Source organism: Tachypleus tridentatus, chromosome 1 (genome assembly GCF_004210375.1).
Source record: "Tachypleus tridentatus isolate NWPU-2018 chromosome 1, ASM421037v1, whole genome shotgun sequence".
In the NCBI taxonomy this organism is placed as follows: domain Eukaryota; kingdom Metazoa; phylum Arthropoda; class Merostomata; order Xiphosura; family Limulidae; genus Tachypleus; species Tachypleus tridentatus.
Genome location: NC_134825.1, coordinates 179,855,631 through 179,880,259, shown reverse-complemented (window position 1 = coordinate 179,880,259; position 24,629 = coordinate 179,855,631). Strand labels below are relative to the sequence as shown.

Below are 24,629 nucleotides of genomic sequence, written 5' to 3'. Positions count from 1 at the left end.
TTCTCTTCTGACATTTATTTTCCTATGGAAAGCTGTTTACATTTCTTTCCAATAAAATCCCAAATACGTTTCGTGGATTCTTTATTCTGGTGAGTCTGAGGCTGTGACTAATTTTTATTTTATATATTTTGAAAACTCCGGTAAATCCTTTAAGCTCTATCTATTTATTTTAATATTTAATCTTATATAACAGTCACAGCCTGACATAAATTTTATTGTAATGAGTTAATGTGTTTTTTTTAAGAATACGCAGTTCTATAAATCACTCAACATCTGGGAATTCTGATGTATAGGAGTACATTAAAAGGTTAAGCTATTGGTTAAAATAAAACAAAACAAACCTGAAACTGTTTACAGTTTTATTATCAATGTTCAGGTGTGAAATATGTTGAGAAGTGGTAATTGAAGTAATCAATAAAAATCTAAACAATGCCAAACAGGACAAACACCGGAACATTTTTGAATTTCTATGTCACTACTTTTAAAAAGATAGAATTACTTATAAAGTAAAAAATACAACAAATACTTCACTAAATATACTGATATTTTCCTATAGGTTTCTAGATACTCATATGCTTATATTTCTTCAAATTTTAAAAGAGTTTTTACCATCGCTGAGCTTGTTATTAAATCAGACAACCACTAATATCTACCTGACATGCGCAGTTTCTGAGGAATTGTCCATACGTAGCTTCGTCATCAACATTCGTACAACGTTGACTGAGAAGACAGTGTTACCCTAAAAAAATATCAACATTTCTATTTAAATTCTCGTCCGTCTACATCTATGTACATACGTATATATGTGTATATATAAATACAGTTATCATAGTAAATGGAGTGAGAAAGTGCATGAGAACCTACGTAAATTATTTATATATACATCAACTTGTAGTGATTTGAGTCGAGGAACCAAATGGTGATCCATGTTTGCATATGATGAGATATACACTAACAAATGGTACAAAAGGCCGGTGTACTTCTCCACGCCACACCAAACATGATCGACTTTTTAGCCATGTGGGCATTATAATATGACAGTCAATCCCACTATTCCTTGATAAAATAGTAGACCAAGTCTTGGCGGTTGGTAGCGATGTCTGGTCTTTCTGCTACATTATGGCCGACTAGCGCAAATAGCCCTCGTGTAGCAGTGACTAAAGACAAATTGTAAGATTGTATAATACTGTAGAGTAAGTGTGTTACATGAGTTTTGATTTTCTATGTTTGTATAGTAAGTGTTCTGCTAAGAACAATTTAACAATAACAAACCGTTATGTCACATTTTAAATTCTGATACATAGTGTTATTAATTCATAACAAGTTAGTGTAGAATATCCTGTTTGTTGTTAACATTATTCATACCTGTTCTACTGTTATGTTAATGTTGTACTTTGACTTCATCCATAGCTTTTCACACTCAATATGACAAGTGAAGCCGTTATAAACAGGAGACAGATGAACTGATGGGCAGACACCACGGTTCACAGTATGTATAAAACAAGTAGTACATGATGTTCTCTGTCCAATCACATTCAGATATTGTCCACAGCTGCTTTCAAAGTCGGTCTTCACTGATTGGTGTTAAGATCGAATTCTGTAACATCATAAAAGTGTGAGATAAAAAGTCTGTAGAAAGTAAACCTCTAAGAAAATTGTTCGAAAAACGAGGCTTGAATATTTACGATGTCAAGAAATAAGAATTAGATAACAAATACAACAGTAGAATTTGGGATTAGAAGTTAAAAAAACAATAGGTAAATTGTCTATTGTTAAAACACGTTTTTGCTCTTAGATTAAGGGTTAAAAAAATAGGTAAATTGTATAATGAAGAATCTCGTCAGACTTTACACATAAAAAAACATGAAAGTCTCGATTGGTTTCTCACATCTTTGTATATCTGAGTAAAACTGTTCGTACAGATTTATAATTATTATTTAAAGTTGTATGTTGTACAGATGTACCAGTAAAGTAGTCAACTGGACATGTATGATGTTCAGTTGTACAGGGTAATTTAGTGAACCAGGTATCTATGTTGTTCAGTTGTACAGGGTAATTTAGTGAACCAGGCATCTATGCTGTTCAGTTGTACAGGGTAATTTAGTGAACCAGGTATCTATGTTGTTAAGTTGTACAGGGTAATTTAGTGAACGAGATATCTATGTTGTTCAGTTGAACAGGGTAATTTAGTGAACCAGGTATCTATGTTGTTCAGTTGTACAGGGTAATTTAGTAAACCAGGTATCTATGTTGTTAAGTTGTACAGGGTAATTTAGTGAACCAGGCATCTATGTTGTTCAGTTGTACAGGGTAATTTAGTGAACCAGATATCTATGTTGTGCAGTTGTACAGGGTAATTTAGTGAAACAGGTATCTTTGTTGTTTAGTTGTACAGGGTAATTTAGTGAACCAGGTATCTATGTTGTTCAGTTGTACAGGGTAATTTAGTGAACCAGGTATCTATTTAGTGAACCAGGTGCGTTCAGTTGTACAGGGTAATTTAGTGAACCAGGTATCTATGTTGTTTAGTTAGTTGTACAGGGTAATTTAGTGAACAGGTTGTAGTTGTACAGGGTAATTTAGTGAACCAGGTATCTATGTTGTTCAGTTGTACAGGGTAATTTAGTAACCAGGTATCTATGTTGTTAAGTTGTACAGGGTAATTTAGTGAACCAGGTATGTGAACCAGGCATCTATGTTGTTCAGTTGTACAGGGTAATTTAGTGAACCAGGTATCTATGTTGTTTAGTTGTACAGGGTAATTTAGTGAACCAGGTATTTATGTTGTTCAGTTGTACAGGGTAATTTAGTGAACCAGGTATCTATGTTGTTCAGTTGTACAGGGTAATTTAGTGAACTAGATATCTATGTTGTTAAGTTGTACAGCGTAATTTAGTGAACCAGGCATCTGTGTTGTTCAGTTGTACAGGGTAAATTAGTGAACCAGATATCTATGTTGTTCGGTTTTACAGGGTAATTTAGTGAACCATGTATCTATGTTGTTTAGTTGTACAGGGTAATTTAGTGAACTAGGTATCTATTTTGTTCAGTTGTACAGGGTAATTTAGTGAACCAGGTATGTATGTTGTTAAGTTGTACAGGGTAATTTAGTGCACCAGGCATCCATGTTGTTCAGTTGTACAGGGTAATTTAGTGAACCAGATATCTATGTTGTTCAGTTGTACAGGGTAATTTAGTGAACTAGGTATCTATGTTGTTAAGTTGTACAGGGTAATTTAGTGAACCAGATATCTATGTTGTTCAGTTGTACAGGGTAATTTAGTGAACCAGGTATCTATGTTGTTCAGTTGTACAGGGTAATTTAGTGAACCATGTATCTGTGTTGTTCAGTTGTACAGGGTAATTTAGTGAACCAGGCATGTATGTTATTGAGTGGTATCAGTAATGTATGTTTTACAGATGCTTAAGTGGTCAATCAGACATGTATGTTGTACAGATGTACCAGGGGCGGAGACCTTCTCATGGTTTATGACGCTTCCACACACGACACTGCAGATAGCTTTTTTCCCTAATTTTGACAGTAAAATAAGTATGTTTTGTTTCATCAATGGTTGAATAACTTTCCTTGTCTGTTTCTGTATTTAATTAATTCAAACCCTAAATATTAAAAATGTGTTGGTAAAAGAGTAACATGCGAGTACGTACCATGAAGAGCTCGAGAGGACTGTATCAATACGATTTGTGTATCTGTATGAAATGTGACAAACTTTCAGTGTATATAATATATATTTGTGCTGGCATTTAGTGATTCAATAAAGAGGAACATTGAGTAGTACATGTTGTCTTCATTTGTTTGATAAACATGTTACCTGCAAAGTAAAACTTACTTTGTTAGTAATGCTATTAAACAACATAACAAATTAACAATGACAGAATGGAGAGACAAATATTACGACTGTGGTTTTGAAGCGTGTGTCGTGGACACCTGTGAACATCGATTAAGCAAGCTCTCTAGGGGTGTGATTTGTCCAGCAGTGTCCAGCACAAGCAATACATTCCCGATACTTGATCACAGGATTGATTGCCCCAAATAAAATTTCAGTCTGCCGGCGAGTGCAGTTCAGGGTGTAAATTAGGCTTTTCTGCTAGCTATAGGTCAACTAAAATTGGGGGAAGACCTTATCGTGGTTTATGTTGTTTCTATACACGACACTGCAGATAGCAGTTTGCCCTTGTTTTGACAGTAAAATAACCATGTTCTATTACACCAATGGTTCAATAACTTTCCGTACCTGTTTCTCCCGTATCCGTGTTTTCTCCCGTCCAAAAGACATGTGTCCGGCAACGGTCACTTACAAATTCTCTTTCTTAACCTGCAGATGACGTATGAAGGTCGAAACGTTTTTCTCTCCTTCTCAATAAAAGTGTTAGTATCCAAACCAGCCATTCTGATATACACTTTTATTTCAAGTGGATTTTTTGTCATCAATAATTTTTGTTTTATTTTGCTTTAAATACTGAAGATGGAATCTGTAAAATATTGAAAACTTTATCTCTGTTCATTTCTGTTGTATGAATCTATTTCCTCATCTTCAATGTAGTTATACTATTAATCGTCAATTTGTTTTCTTTCAGAATGAATTCTTCTACAGGTGATTCCAAAGTTTATCCACTTAAAAGAACCAAATCGAAATGTTCAAAAGTCGATAGATTATCAGATTTGTCTGAAGATACTATTGTTTTGTTTTACATTTCGCTTTAAACTGCACGAGGGCTATTCTCACGAGGGTGAGAATGTTTAGTGGATGAAAAGTTGGATCAAGAATTTCGAACAAAACATCAACAGAACATAAATTTTACTGGAAAATTCTAAGTGTACTGTACTAACCATAGAATTGTTGATACCATAGTAGATTTCACCATTGTGCTAAACAAGTGGAACCAGTGGAACGAAGACAAATTGTTCAGTGTAAACATGTCCAAAATTTGAGGATGAATTGACTGATTAACAGCATTCATTCCTAGTTTCATCCTGACGACCAGATTGTTAACCTAGGTAATTATAACATAAATAATCACTGTAAATCAGTGATAGCTAAAGGTCTTCAGTTCTCTCTTCCACCACGTAAACTCTATGTACCTAATTTAGTTTACACTTTCAAATCACAATACAGACACTAAAAGGACCTTGTTATGAAAGATAAAATAACTCTTTATCGACTCAGTAACTTTTTTCATGACGAAAATAAAGAAATCTGCCTTTTTTACTTTTATAAGTTTATGTCTTATATTCGTCCTTACTGTTTAAGCCCTGAATAAATCTTTTAAAAGAACTACTATTAAATAAAAATATTTGTGTTACATCGTCCGTCAGTTATTCTGACGTCAGTTATTTACTGAAATAATTACTTGATCAAAATGGTGGTTATTCTTGAGAAGTCTACCACATTTAAAATCCTTATCAATGCTTATTCATTGTCATCCAGCGTAAAGAAACATTCCAAAGATGCCTGATGGAGCTTAGAAAGAAAATTGCCGTAGACATTTGACTGATGATGAGACGACACCTGGTGAACCATCACAGTATATTAATTTGTTATTTTGAGTTATATAGGTGTAATTATCTTAAATTTACTAAAATAACGAAATAAAAGCACAGTTAATTAACAATACAGCAACATAATATTGGCTATCTATTAAGAATTGCTGCATTATATTATGTTGAAAATAAATATTTTAGTAAATCGAATACAAAGAATTACGTTATATTTTCTAATCTTACTATTACCTAAAGTACATGACGTGCATATTTGTGTCTATGTGTCCGAAATAATAAATACATTATGTCAATATTTATTAAATGGCACCACACACAAAAAATCTATAAAAAAACTCCCACTTTGGTATTCTAAATTCAAACAATTATGATACGTACAGCGTTTGTTTATGAAAGAACAGAATTTTAAAGTACTGTCCTCGTAAGAAAAACCCGACTTTCACTAGGACTAAATCTGAAGGTTTGATTATATCTTTGTTGATGAAATTTATAGATATACTTTTAAGGAGCGGAGTTAAAAAATCTGTTAGCTTTTAAATAAACGATAACAAACTTAATACGCCAAAAAATAATGTTTGCTTAGCACAATGAGAACAGTTTTCCACTGCATTAATTTTTCAGTTCGATGTTATGTAAAACAGCGCAGTGTTTGCTAATCCTAATTGTTAAGCCTCTCGAAGTTTGCAGAATAAAGTGAATGATACTATTTGTCTGACTTTTGTTTCTTATTTCAAGAATTTAATTGAAAATTATAGGATCATCTTATGTTAATATACAATTAAAATATTTATACAAACCTTTATACCTACAAATTGTGCTGGTCGAAATGTCCCTGGAATATAAGTTGGGTAATTTTTTGCAATAAAATTTTGTTCTTTCTTCTCAATGTTCGGCTTTTATTTTAATGTCTGGTCTCCATGGTTACTATATGCAAATATTCAGTGATATTGTGGTTTAACATTATTGTTGTTTTTCTTCACAGTTTGTATTGATTGCAAGTGTAACGATACTCTTGAATCAGTTGTTGTGACGAAGTGGCGTCAGCCAAAAAGGAAATGATATAAAAATAAAACTGATAAGTGAGGAGGTTGCAATGGGAAAACTGAGATATTCAAAGTTGAGTGATGAAAACGAAATCTTATCATTTAAATCTAATAAAGAAATTGTACTTAGATTATAAATAAAGGGTTTTTCTCACGATCACGTGTATGACGATTTGTCGCTGTAGATCTCAGAGCAACAAGTCTTAAATGTGACAAGTTTTTTTTGTCGTCTGTAGATTTATTCTCTACATACGACTTTAACCTTTTATATAAATTTATTTATATTCATTATATGCATGTATTATATAAAATATAAAAACTAGAGAGAACCACAAATATTTTAAGATTATATTAAAGTAAACAAATAGATGCTACTTAGAAACAAACGTTTGAAGTTGAAAGGTATACAGAGTTTACTAACAATGATAAAAACAAAATGTAAGATTGTGAGTTACTCATGGTTTTTTAAACTGTACTTCATGGAGACCTTGAAATCAATGTATTTCTCATTTACTTTCTATATTTTAAGAAATATAACTAAAATGTAAACATTAATGAATATATAGTGATATGCATGTGTTTATTACACAGTAACGTACGGTAGCCGAAGTAGTATAGTTTTGTAGGCAAATACGTAGTTAGGCCTACTGCATTTGTGTTATTGTTTGAACTGAGATAAATTTAACACCACATTATACCACATTCAAAACTTGACAACTTTATAACAAGAGAACAGTAAATTTTATGAGCAAGTGCACAAATAACACCTTCATACACATATGCTGCGAAATTCGACAGAGATAAAATAGATGAGCAGTAGCACTGAAACACCAGCTTCCTCAGATCCTACAGCAGTTGTTCCCAGCCTTTTTTATGCCCCGCACCCCTCACAGTAATTATTTATTTAAGAATAAAGGTGAAGGTGGCCAAAACAAATTTTATAATTAGTTTTTTAATAATGTGAAAACAAAAACAAAACATTTGGAAAAGAAATTTTACAACAAACTAAAGGTTACATAAACCCCACATGTCCTACAAAAAATATGTTATCTCTGGTTGGGAACCACTTTCCTACAGTGTTTACTAAACCGGCGAAACTTTGAACGATATAATAAATATTTTCACACATTTTAATTACAATTTTATTATCATTGGAAATTTCGTTTGTGAGTGTTGTAAGAAACACAAGCCGCTGAGTTCAATATTCGACTTTTCACTGAGACTGAACCTAAAAATGTGATTATATCTTTAATGGTGTAATTTATATAGTTTTAAGGAATGGAGTTTTTTTTAAATTATTTTTTCAACAAATGATACCGGATTTAATAGATAAAAAATACAGTGTATATCAGTACAATCCGAACACTTTTCGCCTTTAGTACTTGCTGTAAAATAGAATCTTTTTTCTTATAAAATATTCACTTTCACTAGTTTTCAGTATGACGCTATCTAAACCACCCTAATGTTTGCTAACCCTAATTACTTATCTTCACACAGGTTATATAGTGACGTAAATGTTACTTACTAGTTGTCTAACTTTTGTTTCTTACTACAAGAATTTAATTCAGATTTATACAAAGAACTTACGAGAATATACAATTAAAATATTTATACAAAACGTTATACCTACAAATTGTACTGGCTGAAGTACCCATGAAATGCAAAGTGAGAAATTTATGAAGATAAAATTTAGTTTTTTTCTTCGCGCAGTTCGATTCTTACTTTAAGATTTCGTCTCCTTAGTTATGTATGCAAATATTCAATAATATTATGCTTTCATTTTATTGCGGCCCTGTATGGTCAAGTGTGTTAAGGCGTGCGACTGGTAATATGAGGGTTGTGAGTTCGCATCCCCGTCGCACTAAACATGCTCGCCCTTTCAGCCGTGGGGGCGTTATAAAGTAACGATCAATCCCACTATTCGCGCCGCCAGTGGCTCAGCGGTATGTCTGCGGACTTACACGCTAAAATCCAGGTTTCGATACCCGTGGTGGGCAGAGCACAGATAGCCCATTGTGTAGCTTTGTGCTTAATTCAAAACAACAACAACCCACTATTCGTTGGTAAAAGAGTAGCCCACGAGTTGGCGGTGGGTGGTGATGACTAGCTGCCATCCCTCTCGTCTTACACCGCTAAATTAGGGACGGTTAGCACAGATAGCCCTTGAGGAGCTTTGTGCGAAATTCAAAGGAAACAATCATTTTATTGTTGTCTTTCTCAATTTGTATTGGTTAGAAATCAAGCAATACTTGTCAATCAATTGTTATAAAGATATGACGTAAGTGAAAGAAAATGAAACTAAAGACATGTATAAAACAGATAAGCGTGAGGTAGCACTGGGAAAAGACAGAGAATGTTCAAAGTTGAGTTATAAAGAAAGACAATTTCCTCCTTAAAGGTAGTTAACAAATTGTACCTAGGTTATAAATAAAGGGTTGTTCTTCGCGATCACGTGTATAACGGCTTGTTAGTGTAGATTTCAAAACAAGAAGTTTTAGATGTGACAAGTTTTATTTGTCGTCTTTAACCTTATGCATATTATATGTTTGTATTATATGAAATAAAATTATACAGAGAACCACAAAATGTTTTATGATCAAATTAAAGTACACAAATAGATAGTAATAAGAAAGAAAGATTTAATATTGAAAGGATGTACAATTTACTAGCAGTGATAAAACAAATTGTAAGATTGTGTGTGACACTTTAGAGCAGGAACGGCCAACATTGCTTAGTGTAAGAGCCACATACGATAAACTTCAGATGTTTGAGAACGTAATCAAATATTACACACACGTTTTTATGGTACATACACATTGTGTTATATAAACTATATATAAGTATTAATAAATACATGTATGTAATGATATTTATTAATGTGTATAGTTTTCAAACTGTCAGTTTGTATCAGTTTCAATAACCACAAAGTACACACACACATACATATATATATATATATATATACCAAATGTTTTCAAAATTCTGGCTGATAATTACTTCAACTATATTGAACGTAATTAACACGGAAGCATCCAAGAACAATATCCAAATTTGCAATAAGAGATATTTTTATCAGATACCACCTTACAAAATTTTAGTCTTGTCATAATATTTTACTGACATAGACATTCACACAATTATCAGGCTATTCACTGCTAGTAGAGGTCTTGTGAGTCGTTGAAATTCTGATTGATATGTTGTCAAAGCTGTAAGCTCTGGCAGGTGTTAATTTATAAGTACTGCACGATGCTTTAACTTCACAAACTTCATTACAGAGTACAGTATTTCACAGTAGTATGTTGTGCTGAAAATTGAGATGCGTCGCACACTGGCTTTCTTCAGGTCAGAATATTTTATTTCTGGAATTGGCTTCCAGAACTCAATTGTAGAAAGGGATTTATGGATCATATTTAGACCTATGTCCTCCAGTAGTTCTATTAGTTCCATTTTCACAATAGATGATTCTGTAACCAGTTCGAGAATTGGATAACCATCATTGATCACATCAACTATGAATGGAGGTACAAGAAAGGAGAAGCAGGGCTTCAACTTCTGCAAGTCCTCAAACTTGTGTAAGATATTATCAAGCAGTCCTTGTAATTTATCTTTAAATTCTTCCAATTTCTGTTTTTTTATTTAAAAATCAAAGAATGTATTTACTCTCCTTTTGAGATTGGGAATGTGAATTTTCCAGAACTCTCTTAGGGTTAACTCTGTATCAGAGATCACTTCAAAGCACCTTTGAAACAGTGCTGTAGTGTAGAGTTTCTTAAAGTTCGATATGACTTTCTGGTCCATGGGCTGTCGTATCCTGAGTAGTCCAAGATTCGGCGATGGGTGGGGATGACTAGCTGGCTTCTTTGTAATCTTACACTAGTGCAAATAGTTCTAATGCAGCTTTTTATGAAATTCAGAAATCAAATAAACAAACTCTTGTCTATCATTTCAAAATTATGGGTGGCTATGCATAGAAACTTATTTTATTAGACATAATGTGGAAATCCCCAGTGGCGCAATTGGTTAGCGCACGGTACTTATAAGACAGTACTTGTGGGATATGCCGGGGTTGTGAGTTCGAGCCTCACCTGGGGAAAGTATCTTTTGCCCCCAGGGGCTCAGCGGGTGTCTGCGGACCAACCACGCTAAAAACCGTGTTTCTGGTAGGCATATCACAAATACCCCATTGTGAAGATTTCTACTTAATTTAAAACAACAACAGCTTTGCGTGAAACCTTCTGAAACAAACGAAATTTTAAATTTTGTGTGTGTACGTGCATGTATCAAAGTTTGAAAATGAAAAACAATTCTATAATTATTAATTGTTTTCAAATCACATAGTTTTTACAGATAAGTTTATTCAAAAGAAACACATTTATTAATTTGTTTTTGATGCTTCTTTAAAATGTTGTCTATGTGGAGTCGTCACAAAAGCTACTTGACTGTCATTGGCCAAACTGATTCAAAGGTGAAAGTTGTGAAAATCAGGAGGCATGCTTGAGTTAGGATACAATTTGTAAGTGTGGTCATTGAAATTTGTAATTAGCGTTAATCATTTGATTCTTGTTAATTAATTTTTTTTATGAATAACCACAATAATATATTATTAATCTGCTATTACTAGAATATCTTCATTATGCGGACATATTTAACACTTAAACATTGAAGAAAATATAGATTATAACTCAGAATCCAATTCAAACTGAATGAAATTGAATGTCTTATTCGATTTCGAGTCAAATTTAGCTATCTGGAAACAGAAGTGACACACCAGCTTGTTATGTATATGTAGGCCTCTTGTATCCAGGCTTAGATTTAATTATAATTTTAAGTTGTAAATGTACAAATTGTAAGTTATTAGTAATAAAGCGCGAAGGAAGTTGTAACATTGTGATAAAAATGTAGTAATCATTAAGAGTATGTTTGTATTGAATTTCGTGCCAAGCTACTCGAGGGCTATGCGCTCGTCGCCCCTACTATAGCAGTGTAAGACTAGAGGGAAGGCAACTAGTGATCACCACCGACCGCCAACTCTTAGGCTTATCTTTTACCAACGAATAGTGAGATTAACCGTTACGTTATAACGCCCCACGGCTGAAAGGGCGAGCATGTTTAGCGCAACTGGGATGCAAACCCGCGACCCTCAGATTACGAGTCGAAGGCCTTAACCCACCTGACCATGCCAAGGCACTAAGTGAGAGTAAGACTTAAGATAATTTGAATTAGGTTGGTTAAGAATCCTAGTGGTAGTGATACTATATTAACAATAATCTGAGTAAATGAATACATGTATTGTCTATAATATTTACAGAACCATTTTTCTACAGTTTTATTGTTTGAATTTTGTTAGTTTAGTACTTGTAATTAAACCATGAATTATGATGTTCTTGCTTCATGCTTGAGGTCTAACAAATAGCTTAATATTTAGTATTAAATATTTATACTGACAGTACAATAATGTTTGATACTTAGAAGTTTTTACAAAGTTAATAAAATGTTTATTTTCTTACTAACTTACTAACGCGGCATCCAGATCTTTATTTTTCACCTACCTTTTAACTGTTTCACATCCATATCTTCATTCCCTTACTTAATTAATGTTTGAGATCCAAATTTTTATCCATACCTTTTATAAGTATTTATTCCTCAAATCTCCATTTTGCATTATCTTTCCCACCACTAGACTTGCAGGTCTATATTTTTCATCATCTTTCTCATCTCTAATCACAGTGAAATCTCTATTCTTGCCATTCTATATACCTAACACTCAAATCTCTATTCTTCGTTGTAATACCCACCACTTCCCACCGTCATCTCCATTCTTTTTTTATAAAATCGTCAAGATTGCTATTTGAAATTCATGTCTCTATTCTTCATATTTTATAAAATTTGATATCTAGCATCAAGATCTCTATTTCTCATCTACCTTTCAACTGTTTCATATCTCTATTCTTCTTCGTCTTGCTATGTATTTGACATCGTAATCTCTATTCTTACCTTTTTTTTTCTAAGCATATATTCTTCAGATCTCCATTTTGCATTATCTTACCTACCGCATGATATCCAGGTTTCTATTTTTCAACCTTGCAATTTGATATTCATATGTCTATTATTCATATCTTTATAACTAACTATCTGGCTTCAATATCTTTATTCTTCACCTCTTTTCTAACTATTAATTCTTTAGATCTCCATTTTGCATTATCTTAACGACTGTTTGACATCGTCTTGCCATTTGAACGTCACAAATCTACGCTTCATAATTTTATTACTATCTGACATACAACTTTTTAATTATTTGATATGCAGATCTCTATTCTTCCTAACTATTTGACACTGAAATGTTTATTCTTGTCCTTTTATGTGTTTAATACCCAGATCTCTATTATTTGTTATGTTACTCACAACTTCCCATCCACATCTCTATTGTTCTTCGTTTTGCTATATCAAATTAATATATCTATTATTCATATCTTTATAACTATCTAGATTCTATATTTTTATTCTTCAACTCCGTTTTAACTGTTTGACATCCATATTTCTATTATTTATCGTCTTGTTAACTATTTGACACACAAATCTCTATTTTTGTCCTTCTTTCTATACAACACCCAAATCCCTATTATACATTGTATTAAAGACCACAGTACTGTATTTTTCATCGTCTTGCTATTTGAACTTCATATATCTATTCTTCATATTGTTATAACTATCTGATTTCCATATCATTATTCTAACTTTCTAACTGTTTGACATCCACATCTTTATTCTTCATCGTCTCACTAACTATCTGGCAACCAAATATTTATTGTTCACCTCTTTTCTAACTATCAGATCTCCATTTTGCGTTGTCTTACCGACTGCTTGACATCCACGTCTCTATTTTTAATCGTCTTGCTAACTATTTGACACCCAAATCCCTATTATTCATTGTATTACCGACCACTTCTCACCAAGATCTATATTCTTCATCGTCTGGCTATTTGAACTTCATATATCCATTCTTTATAATTTTTATATATCTGACATCCATATCGTTATTCTTAACCAACTTAACAATTGAGACTAAATCTTTTATTCTCAGGTTGGAAAGAAATGGTATAGTCAAGGCTTCGTGTTATAAACAAAACATGATCATGAAAGAAATGGTATAGTCAAGGTTTCTTATTATAAACAAAACATTATCATGAAAGAAATGGTATAGTCAAGGCTTCTTGTTATAAACAAAACATTATCATGCTTGTACAAAAATAACTCACAAACTAAATATTTAGTTTACTGTTTTATATTGATCCCGACAAGTTGGTAAGTTTCCATGTTTTGTATTGTTTAGAAACAGGTTTGTTTAAACAACGTTATTGTTGAAAGACCTCATTCAACCAAGTGCTAACAATGTTACTAACTCGGTACAGGATGTTTTAAAGTGAAACAAAAGGATGGCGTTAAATTTATCAGTAATCAAGTGCATTCTAAACTACGATATTTTGTAACCTGCTCAACGCAATACCTTTAACTCAGTCAATAATAAAACAATAATATTGATTTTTTAAATAATAATACCAGTACCTGAATGGCGTTGACCATATTTAATCCTTGAAACATTTGAAAATGTGTCTGAATGTTTGTCGTTTTCAACACCAATAAGTAATGATATTCTACATGATTACAAAGTTTCAACAAATCGGTTCGTTTTTGAATAAGATATAAAACAAATGTAGTGTACAAAATCGGTCTCCATGGTGTCAAGTGTGATTATTTTTCGTGAATTCGTTGTAATCTTTGACATCGGCCCTCCAAATAGTCATAGCCCAAATGTATACTAACTTTCGTTCAAATCTACCCAAATGTTTTCGAGAAATATTGCTGATAAACACACACACACACATGGATGCAAACATAACCTCAGTTTACCTTTGGTTTCGGTAATAATAATGATGTTGAAACTGCTTGAACAATAGCAGTATGATGTTTAAGCTCCATGTAACAAGAGCTAAATTGAGTAATTTATATAGTACCACTTATTTAAAGACGTCACGTAGCTAAGGTTTAAAACTAAACCCATCGTAGCAAGGCACAACAAATAAATAAAATAAGATTCGTATTATTCTCAAATACTTACCTCAACCTATCAAGTAGTAAAGTTTGAGTGGGGCATCCTTACTGAAAACAGAGACTGTGATCCTGGAATGTAGCAGGAGACATTCTATGAATATCCAGTTTATATTCGTACATTTTGAGGAATAATATAGTTTTACATAACCAGTCCTGTAAATAAAATAACTCAAGACTCAAAATGCTTACAAATTAGACATACTTTGAATGACGATGAAAATATTTTAGTAAGACACTAGAAATCAAAACGCATCCTTCAGAATTGTGTTGTTCTTTGTGTATCTTAAGGTATTTTAAAATAATACTTTGAAAGATTAGATAAATGAATTAATGGCTGTATTTTCATTCCTTATATTAAATACAAGTGGGTAATAACAATTTTCTTTTAAATTCTACAAAGTTTAAAATATTCTTAGATTACTACTTACACCTATCACACAAATTTGATAAGTAGTAAACATCTTCAACTTGGAAGGTATACGTAAGTGATTAAATTATTATAAATTACACAAAGTCATTGTATTTAATTTACACACGAGCAGTTAAACCACTTAAATGGACTAGACGTAAGGTATTAATTAAACTACAGAATAACTTGCACATAATGTGAAATGTAACTTTAAAAAGTACATCAAGAGCTACACACAAGCTAATAGTTATTAATAATACATACAATAGCTTTGTTGTACAAATTACATTAATATTGACTTAAGATCAAAGCAAGCTACCTACTTAGAGTGATTCTAAAAAAAACAACAAATAAACCTTTTAATAAGTATAGATAATTAAATGTATTTTTTTAACGTTTTTTTTTTATAAATAGTATTATTTTCGGCCTTAATCTCAATAACATCTCAAGAGGCTAGACCAGCCTAGGAGATTCAGGTTAGTCCTAAATACGTATATTAAGTTGATAATGCGAAACAAAATCTATAACTTTTATTTACTAATAAATAAATATTTTAAAAGTAATATAATTAGATACTATAGCTAATATTATTAACGAAACTACCAGTACAGAGACGAAAGAGGGTACGTTATCTATGCAACACGAAACGTACCAACTGTTGTCTCTAGGCGCTCTCCGTTTCACCAAACTTTTACTACACGTTTAAAATATATTAATGAAATCTCATATAATCCTAAACTCCACGAAGGTGCAGTTCATAAAACTTCAAATACAGTACATAATTTATATGACCAGAATTACTGTTACGAAATATTTGAATGTATGTAGTCAAAATTACCGTTTCGTAATATTTGAATTTACATGGCCAACATGACCATTAATAACGTTACGTTAGGTGTCATACTTACCTAAACTACACTCTTGTACACGTGTAGTGCAGTCGTTCAGAAACCACCTTCTGGTTCTACATAACTCGCGTTCGCAGAAGAATCAGGGTTAGGGTAGTAGTATTATCAAATAAATCTGTGGAACAAATTAAAGTTTGTTTATTTTTGGAATTTCGCACAAAGCTACTCGAGGGCTATCTGTGCTAGCCGTCCCTAATTTAGCAGTGTAAGACTAGAGGGAAGGCAGCTAGTCATCACCACCCACCGCCAACTCTTGGACTACTCTTTTAGCAACGAATAGTGGGATTGACCGTAACATTATACACCCCCCACGGCTGGGAGAGTGAGCATGTTTAGCGCGACGCGGGCGCGAACCCGCGACCCTCGAATTACAAGTCACACGCCTTACGCGCTTGGCCATGCCGGGCCTTTACAAATTAAAGATTAGAAGCATAACTTTACCGATAAAAGATGTGTCGTTAACTACAATTAAGATTTAGAGAGATAACAGAGGTGTTACAACTCTCAACTCTCGTCGATTTGTTTTAACTTCAGAGACAACAGAGATGGTCTTTATGACGCCATTTGTCATCAGTTGTTCTCACTTTAAAGAGTCAATTTAGATTGTTGTTACTAGAGGGAAGGTAGTTAGTCATCACCACTCACCACCAACTATTGGGCTACTCTTTTACCATCGAATAGAGGGATTGATCATACCATTATAACACCCCTGCGGCTGAAAGGGCGAACATGTTTAGTGCAACGAGGATTCGAACCCGCGATCTTCAGATTATGAGTCGAACGCCTTATCTCATCTGGCCATGCCGGGCCTCCGACCTGTTTCAGATAAAGCGGTGTTTCAACAAACTGTCATGACCTGATCTGTGATATCATAATATTCAAGCAAACTGTAAAGTCTAACTGTTTACTCATGACCTTTTGAAGAAAGTATTATTCCAAGAAGTAAGTCAATTACAAGCAATTAATTTGACTGTCAAGCCCAATATTCGTTGTTAAATGAGTAATTCAAGAGGTCGGGGGGTGATAACTAGTTCCTTCTCTGTAGTCTTAATTGCTAAATTCGGAACGAATAGCGCAGATAATCCTCTTGCATGTTTGTATGAAAAACAAAATAAATCGTTTATACCTTCCCAGTGTATACTTACTTCTGGAAGAATATGCAACATGTGATGATATTCTAAATTTATATATATTATTGTTAAAGTTTCCGATGAAAAGTAGAATTGTTATTAATTAATCGTAATTATGAGTGACAGAAAACCAAAAGTACTCTATGATTTCTTTATCTCACGTTACCATTTCATCAATTTCGCTGTTTTTTTGGTAAGAATATCTGACCTGAGCGCCTCTAATTATGTTCAGGATTTCTCAAGTCCTGTGATACATGTTGTCGAAACGCTTGGTGTAAAAGACCCTGTATTAGCATTCATATTTTCATTTACTATCTAACTGTCCTTGCGTTAATTTTATTTTTACTGAATATATGTACGAATGTTGTAAATTTATCGAATTTAATTAATTAATTAATCAAATGTTTAATCCGTGAATTCTAAAACACATATTTTAAAGTGTTGTCATGTAGCAACAAACTGATCCACAATAATAAAGTCCGAGGCTTTTGGTTTGTGTGTGACCCACCATAACTACAAGAGAAAAAAACCTAGAAACTTAAAACTTTGTACACATACAACATGAGGGTATTATTACTTATCCACGTGTGTGCGCATCTTTTTTAATGAAATATAGTGAGAAACTACAAAGTAAAGAAGAGTAACCACCATAACACCAAGAGAAAAGAACCTAAACACCGAGATGTTGCACCCACACTGAAGGTGTGCACCAAGGTATTACTTATCTTCGTGCGTGTGCAAATGTCTGACAAAATATTTTTATTATGCAAATTAGCGAAAACCACATAGAAAGAAATGTCAGCGTCATAGTTAATCAACAGTATTATAAAACTGTTTATCGTAAATGGCATCATTTAGTATTGAACTTCGGCTTAACATTGATCTAAAATTACAAGAATTTGTTTTCAAGACTAAAATATGTTTTTATTTTTAACCTAAACACCGAGAAGTTGTGCCCACACTGAAGGTGTGCACCTAGGTATTACTTATCCACGTGTGTGCACATCTTTTCAAAGAGAAATATGGTGAGAAACTACAGAGTAAAGAAGAGTAATTGACATAGCACCAAGAAAAAAGAACCTAGACACCGAGATGTTGTACCCACACTGAAGGTGTGCACCAAGGTATTACATATCCACGTGTGTGTGCAAATGTCTGACAATATTTTTATTATGCAAATTAGCGAAAACCACATAGAAAGAAATGCCAGCGTCATAGTTAATCAACAGTATTATAAAACTGTTTATAGTAAATGGCATCATTTAGTCTTGAACTTCGGCTTAACGTTGATCTAAAATTACAAGAATTTGTTTTCAAGACTAAAATATGTTTTTATAATAAAAGTCATATATAGAATCATTTTAAGCAAGAGATTGCGCTAACGTAGCAGTTCGGATGAAAATACACAAACTGTTTTAGCTCATTTATGATCGAGATTTAAATACGTAAGAGAGTGTAAACCAGAGTCTATAGGTTCAACATTAAGGACAACTATACACCGATATTCCTTTTGTAACTTTGTGAGAATTTCCAAACAAAGAAACAAAACAATATTTAGAGATAAAACGTCAAACTTTTTCCAGCAGTAACACCTGGAGAGAACTTTTACAACATACAGTTTTGTGTTTCTGGTACAAGGCATGGCTTTTCACTAAAATTAACAAAATCAATATATCTTTAGAAAGTTCTCTTGCCTCCTAGTGGCACAAAGATATGACTGCGAATTTCCAACGCTAGAATCCGGGTTTAGATATATGTGGTGGGCAAAACAGAGATAATCCATTATGTAGATTTGTGCTTAACTACAAATAAAGAAGAACTAGAATTGTTTTTTATGTGAGACATAAATATATTTCCCGAAAAACATAATAAAATCACGTGATTCTTTTCTAGCCTTTCTATCAGTCAAACACCATCAAATATTACAAAATATTTGAAAAGAAAGTTGTCAGATGTGGTTGAAGTACACGCTGTTCACCTACACACAAGTAATTAACATATTTAAAATATGGCATCTTGCTTGATGTTTATTTGTTGAATTTCTCAAAAACCTATATCGATGCTATTTGCGCTAAATCTGAAAAGACAAACTATAGTGGAGGCAGATAGTTCACATTACCACCCTATTCCGTTTCTTGTCAGACTAAATAGTAGGATTTCACCTTCACTGTTGTAATAAAAACATGTGTCCAGTGTGTGGAGCACAGCTGGTCTGGACGATGACGAAATGAATACCACAAAACATTCGTTCCAGACATGGTCATCATAACCACCATGGGTCACTTTGTTACTTACAGCAAGGCTAATTCATTATTTTGTTCCTTATGAAAGTAAGGTAATATTCAAACGACTGCCATAAATCATTTTAAACACTGCCTTGTGTTGAACATCATTTTAATCACTTTCTATAAAAACAAACATGAAACATCTTTCACTCTCACCACTGGTGGCTCAGTAGTAAGTATTCAGTATCATGACATTAAAAACCAGGTTTCGATGATCCTGGAATGTAAAACACAACTAGCCATTCTGTAACTTTCGTAACAATCAAATAAATCCAATTATCACATACCAGTATTAGTCATATTATATCTTTTAATAATGCACTTTATTGATGAGCTCTGGACTGAATGAAACGCGTCGTGTCCAATAGATACGACCGAATTAGTGTGATTTGAATACTATTATTATGTATCCTTTTAATTGTTGAAACTTTCCACAGGACTGGCTATAGAATATAGTATTATAAGTGTGGTAGGTTTAACGTTCATGTCTGATGACAAGTACATTAATTATAATAATGCTTCGCCAACATGATCCATAAATTAATTCATTCGTGATTTATGATTGACGTTTACAATCAACAAGAAATTGAATAAACTTTCACCACATGTAAAACCGTCGCTTACATTCAGATTAACACAATTTTAACTCCTTGATATTTTCACTGTAAAGTTTCACCGTGTATTATTTTTATACCAAGTAACGCTTTCTGTTAACATTTTACAGAGGACAATTTAAAGTTACTCATTGTAGTTTGTATGGTGGATTTAGTATGTGGAAACATTACAGGAGTTCACCTACTAGATAGAGATGGTAATTTCAGAATTGTGGCTGCTATCAGGAGAAACGGTATGTGTTATAATTAAACTGGCTATATTAATGACAATATCCGGGAAAATCCAGGTAATATCGCCACACACACAATATCTCAAGTTCCTGTTCGTCAGTATTTTGTAGTCATATAACTCGTGTTTGTGTTCACTCATTAAATAAATAAATAAAAGGAATTTAACTGACTAAGTTACTGATCACCCAGCACTTGTTATTCATGTCATGTTTTCTTACTGGATAAAAGTGTACAGTGTTGTTGTTAAGGAGAAACTGTAACCATTTCAAAGGCTCAGATATTCTGGTTCTGGAATACACCAGAAAACAGTGAAAGTGTGTGTTAGAAATAGAATACAGGAAATTGAACATTGTATCTTAGTTGTCACACGTTTAAAGACACACACACTATAATCATACATTTAATACATCTATAACACTAAGTAAATAGCAATAAACAAACATTTAATTCGTTGTTAAAACTTAATCATGTGTTGCAAGGTGTGCAGCTTACACGAACTTTGTGTACAGTGTACCTGTTGGACAGATATCCACTAACATGATCATTGATATCAGTATGTCTGTGCATTTACATGTTTGAAACAGCTAACTAACACGTCACGTGGTTAGTATTGTTTTTAGCTAAGCACAAAACTACAGATTGGGCTATCTGTGTTGTGCCCACCACATGTGGGCAAACACAGGCTTTCAGCGTTTTAAGCCTTTAGACTTTTGACTGAACCAGTGGAGGATACATGGTTTATTAATTTTCTGTATGCAAATGATGAAGGGCTTTACAAAACGTGTATGAATAAATAAACACCATTTAACACTCAACACATGTTTATATGTGTATCAAAATTATTATTTTTGGGTTTACATACATAATAAGATTGAAACTATGTCAATTTTCATTCTATACAATTTTGTATGAAATATACGATATATCTTTTCGATATGTAATATGTCTGTTTATTCTTGAAATATAAACAAAGGTAAACTTATTTTTCGGGTAAATGTTTGAAAATAATGAAGATGTGTTTTTTGTACAATAACTGATTCTCTGTATATATTTTGTTTTTTCCGTATTTACAAATCTAGTTTCAGGACGAGAATACTTAACAGAGATATTTAACACTGTTTACTGAAATTTACTTTTCGTTGTTCCTTTTGACGATGTTTGATTCACAGAATATACTTGTTTTTATTTATCATTCATAAACGTTTTTGATATCTGTACTCGTCACGATCATTAGTTAAGTAGAACTTAGACACTTCATATTCTGATGAGACATCATTATGCATCTAGTGAAGGTTCATGAAGATATGTTTTTGTTTCTAATTTTGTGTAAAGCTGCTCTCGTGAGCTGTCTATGGTATCCGTCCCTAATTTAGCAGCTACAGACTGGAGTAAATACAACTAGTTAACATCACCTACTACCCATCAGGAGGTTACGATGTTCTGTAGAAAGTAGTGTTACTCTTTGTTTGAAGTGCAGTAGTAAATTATACAGTCTTTCTAAATTTAAATAAAAGTTTATTTCTTATTCACAGAATCTCTCTGGAATAAGAAACCTTACAGCTACATGCCATTGGTTGAATATTATTCATCATATAAATATTTATCTTCATCTCATGTCCGATTTGATGAAAATCTTCAGCTTACTGAACACAGTATTCGTTTCTTTATACGCTCAGAAAACTGCAGCCTCAAGTTATGAATCTGGATGTTTCTTTGTACATCTAGTGGAACATCAGATGTTGTCAGTTCAACTTTGTTCAAGAAAAGAAATCCAGTCAGGACTGCGATAACTAATAGATCTTTTTTCTCCGGAATGGATCAATATTATACTTTCAACCTTACTTGTGTCTAATGTTTATCTGGGACGAAGTCTGGCAGCAATACCTTGTCATCCAAAATGCTTTACTCAACGTTCAGGACATCATAGAGTAGATACCACAAAAAATATCATGTTTACAAAACCAGGTGTTGTCACGGACAACTACTCAATGTCCCTTTGTATCTTCGCTTAATATCTCATCTCAATAACAGTAATATGAACAGATTATCACCAGAAGGATAGAAAAACAACACAGAAAAATACATAGTCGATCTAATACTGATGTTTACCTAAGAACAGCATCGGTAATATACCATACAACAAAGGGAACTTAAACATTCTTACTGGTTGGAACTAATAAAGATCTTCACGAACCTTCTGATAGCAGCACACATCAAAGTTTCAGAATCTAGTCACATTTATAATATCTTAACACGTATAAAACCTGATCGAGATTCAAGAACTTTCCAAAGTATTTTTATTTAAAAGCTAGAGTTGTACAACTATAAAAAGTGAAACCTGTTTAAACATGGTGGTTTCTTCTTTGGATACTGACCTTTATCTCGATAATGGTAATCACGAGATTTTCATCATAAGCTCATTTCATCTATTTGTCATTAACATGAACATCCCGAGCTGAAACAAGGCTTCAGAAATATTCTGACTACGTGTTCTAAATGATCAAAGTGTATTTTCGATTAACCTCTGTGGTCTCAGTATAAATACGAGAACAAACGACGTTTTCACATTACAAGTGGACTGAGTCTCCTCTGTGACAAAACGGTATGTTTGTAGACTCACACCGATAGAAACCGGGTTTGGATACCCTAGGTGAACAGAAGAAAAATAGCCCAATGTTTAGCTTGTGCGCAATTCCGAAAACAAAGCACAAACAAGTCGACTGAAAATGTTTAACAACATGCACTCAAGTAAGCTGTTCGTAAATATCGAAGTACACAGATTGTACCAAGTGTTAAGATCTCTGGGATTATCGAACATTCGATGTCGACCATCAGATCGAAGAATCTCAATTTACCAGGTTCTAACTGATCCTTCGTTGCACCACATATCTCAATCTATCAGGTTCTAGCTGATTCTTAGCTGTTGTTCATCCTGTACTACATATCTCAATCTACCAGGTTCTAACTGATCCTAACTTGTTGTTCATCCTGTAATACATATCTCACTCTACCAGGTTCTAACTGACCCTTACCTGTTTTTCATCCTGTACTACATATCTCACTCTACCAGGTTCTAACTGATCCTTACCTGTTTTTCATCCTGTACTACATATCTCAATCTATCAGGTTCTAACTGATCCTTAGCTGTTGTTCATCTTGTACTACATATCTTTATCTACCAGGTTCTAACTGATCCTTAGCTGTTATTCATCCTGTACTACATATCTCAATCTACCAGGTTCAAACTGATCCTTACTTGTTGTTCATCCTGTACTACATATCTCAATCTATCAGGTTCTAAATGATTCTTAGTTGTTATTCATTCTGTACTACATATCTCAATCTATCAGGTTCTAACTCATCCTTAGCTGTTGTTCATCCTGTACTACATATCTCAATCTACCAGGTTCTAACTCATCCTTTCTTGTTGTTCATCCTGTACTACATATCTCAATCTACCAGGTTCTAACTGATCCTTACTTGTTGTTTATCCTGTACTACATATCTCAATCTACCAGGTTCTAACTGATCCTTACCTGTTTTTCATCCTGTACTACATATCTCAATCTATCAGGTTCTAAATGATTCTTAGTTGTTATTCATTCTGTACTACATATCTCAATCTATCAGGTTCTAACTCATCCTTAGCTGTTGTTCATCCTGTACTACATATCTCAATCTACCAGGTTCTAACTCATCCTTTCTTGTTGTTCATCCTGTACTACATATCTCAATCTACCAGGTTCTAACTGATCCTTACTTGTTGTTTATCCTGTACTACATATCTCAATCTACCAGGTTCTAACTGATCCTTACCTGTTTTTCATCCTGTACTACATATCTCAATTTATCAAGTTCTAAATGATTTTAGCTGTTGTTCATTCTGTGTTACATATCTCAATCTATCAGGTTCTAACTGATCCTTAGCTGTTGTTCATCTTGTACTACATATCTTTATCTACCAGGTTCTAACTGATCCTTAGCTGTTATTCATCCTGTACTACATATCTCAATCTACCAGGTTCAAACTGATCCCTACTTGTTGTTCATCCTGTACTACATATCTCAATCTATCAGGTTCTAAATAATTCTTAGTTGTTATTCATTCTGTACTACATATCTCAATCTATCAGGTTCTAACTCATCCTTAGCTGTTGTTCATCCTGTACTACATATCTCAATCTACCAGGTTCTAACTCATCCTTTCTTGTTGTTCATCCTGTACTACATATCTCAATCTACCAGGTTCTAACTGCTCCTTACCTGTTTTTCATCCTGTACTACATATCTCAATTTATCAAGTTCTAACTGATTTTAGCTGTTGTTCATTCTGTGTTACATATCTCAATCTATCAGATTCTTAATGATTCGTAGTTGTTATT

The 24,629-nt window shown here is 33.2% G+C and overlaps 1 non-coding gene across 1 annotated transcript; it reads left to right on the top strand.

Annotated features, from left to right (window-relative positions):
* Window positions 1–10,562: 10,562 nt before the first annotated feature.
* TRNAI-UAU (transfer RNA isoleucine (anticodon UAU)) lies at window positions 10,563–10,654 on the top strand. The gene is given in 2 exon segments: window positions 10,563–10,600; window positions 10,619–10,654. It is a non-coding gene; the product is annotated as a tRNA-Ile (tRNA).
* Window positions 10,655–24,629: the final 13,975 nt, after the last annotated feature.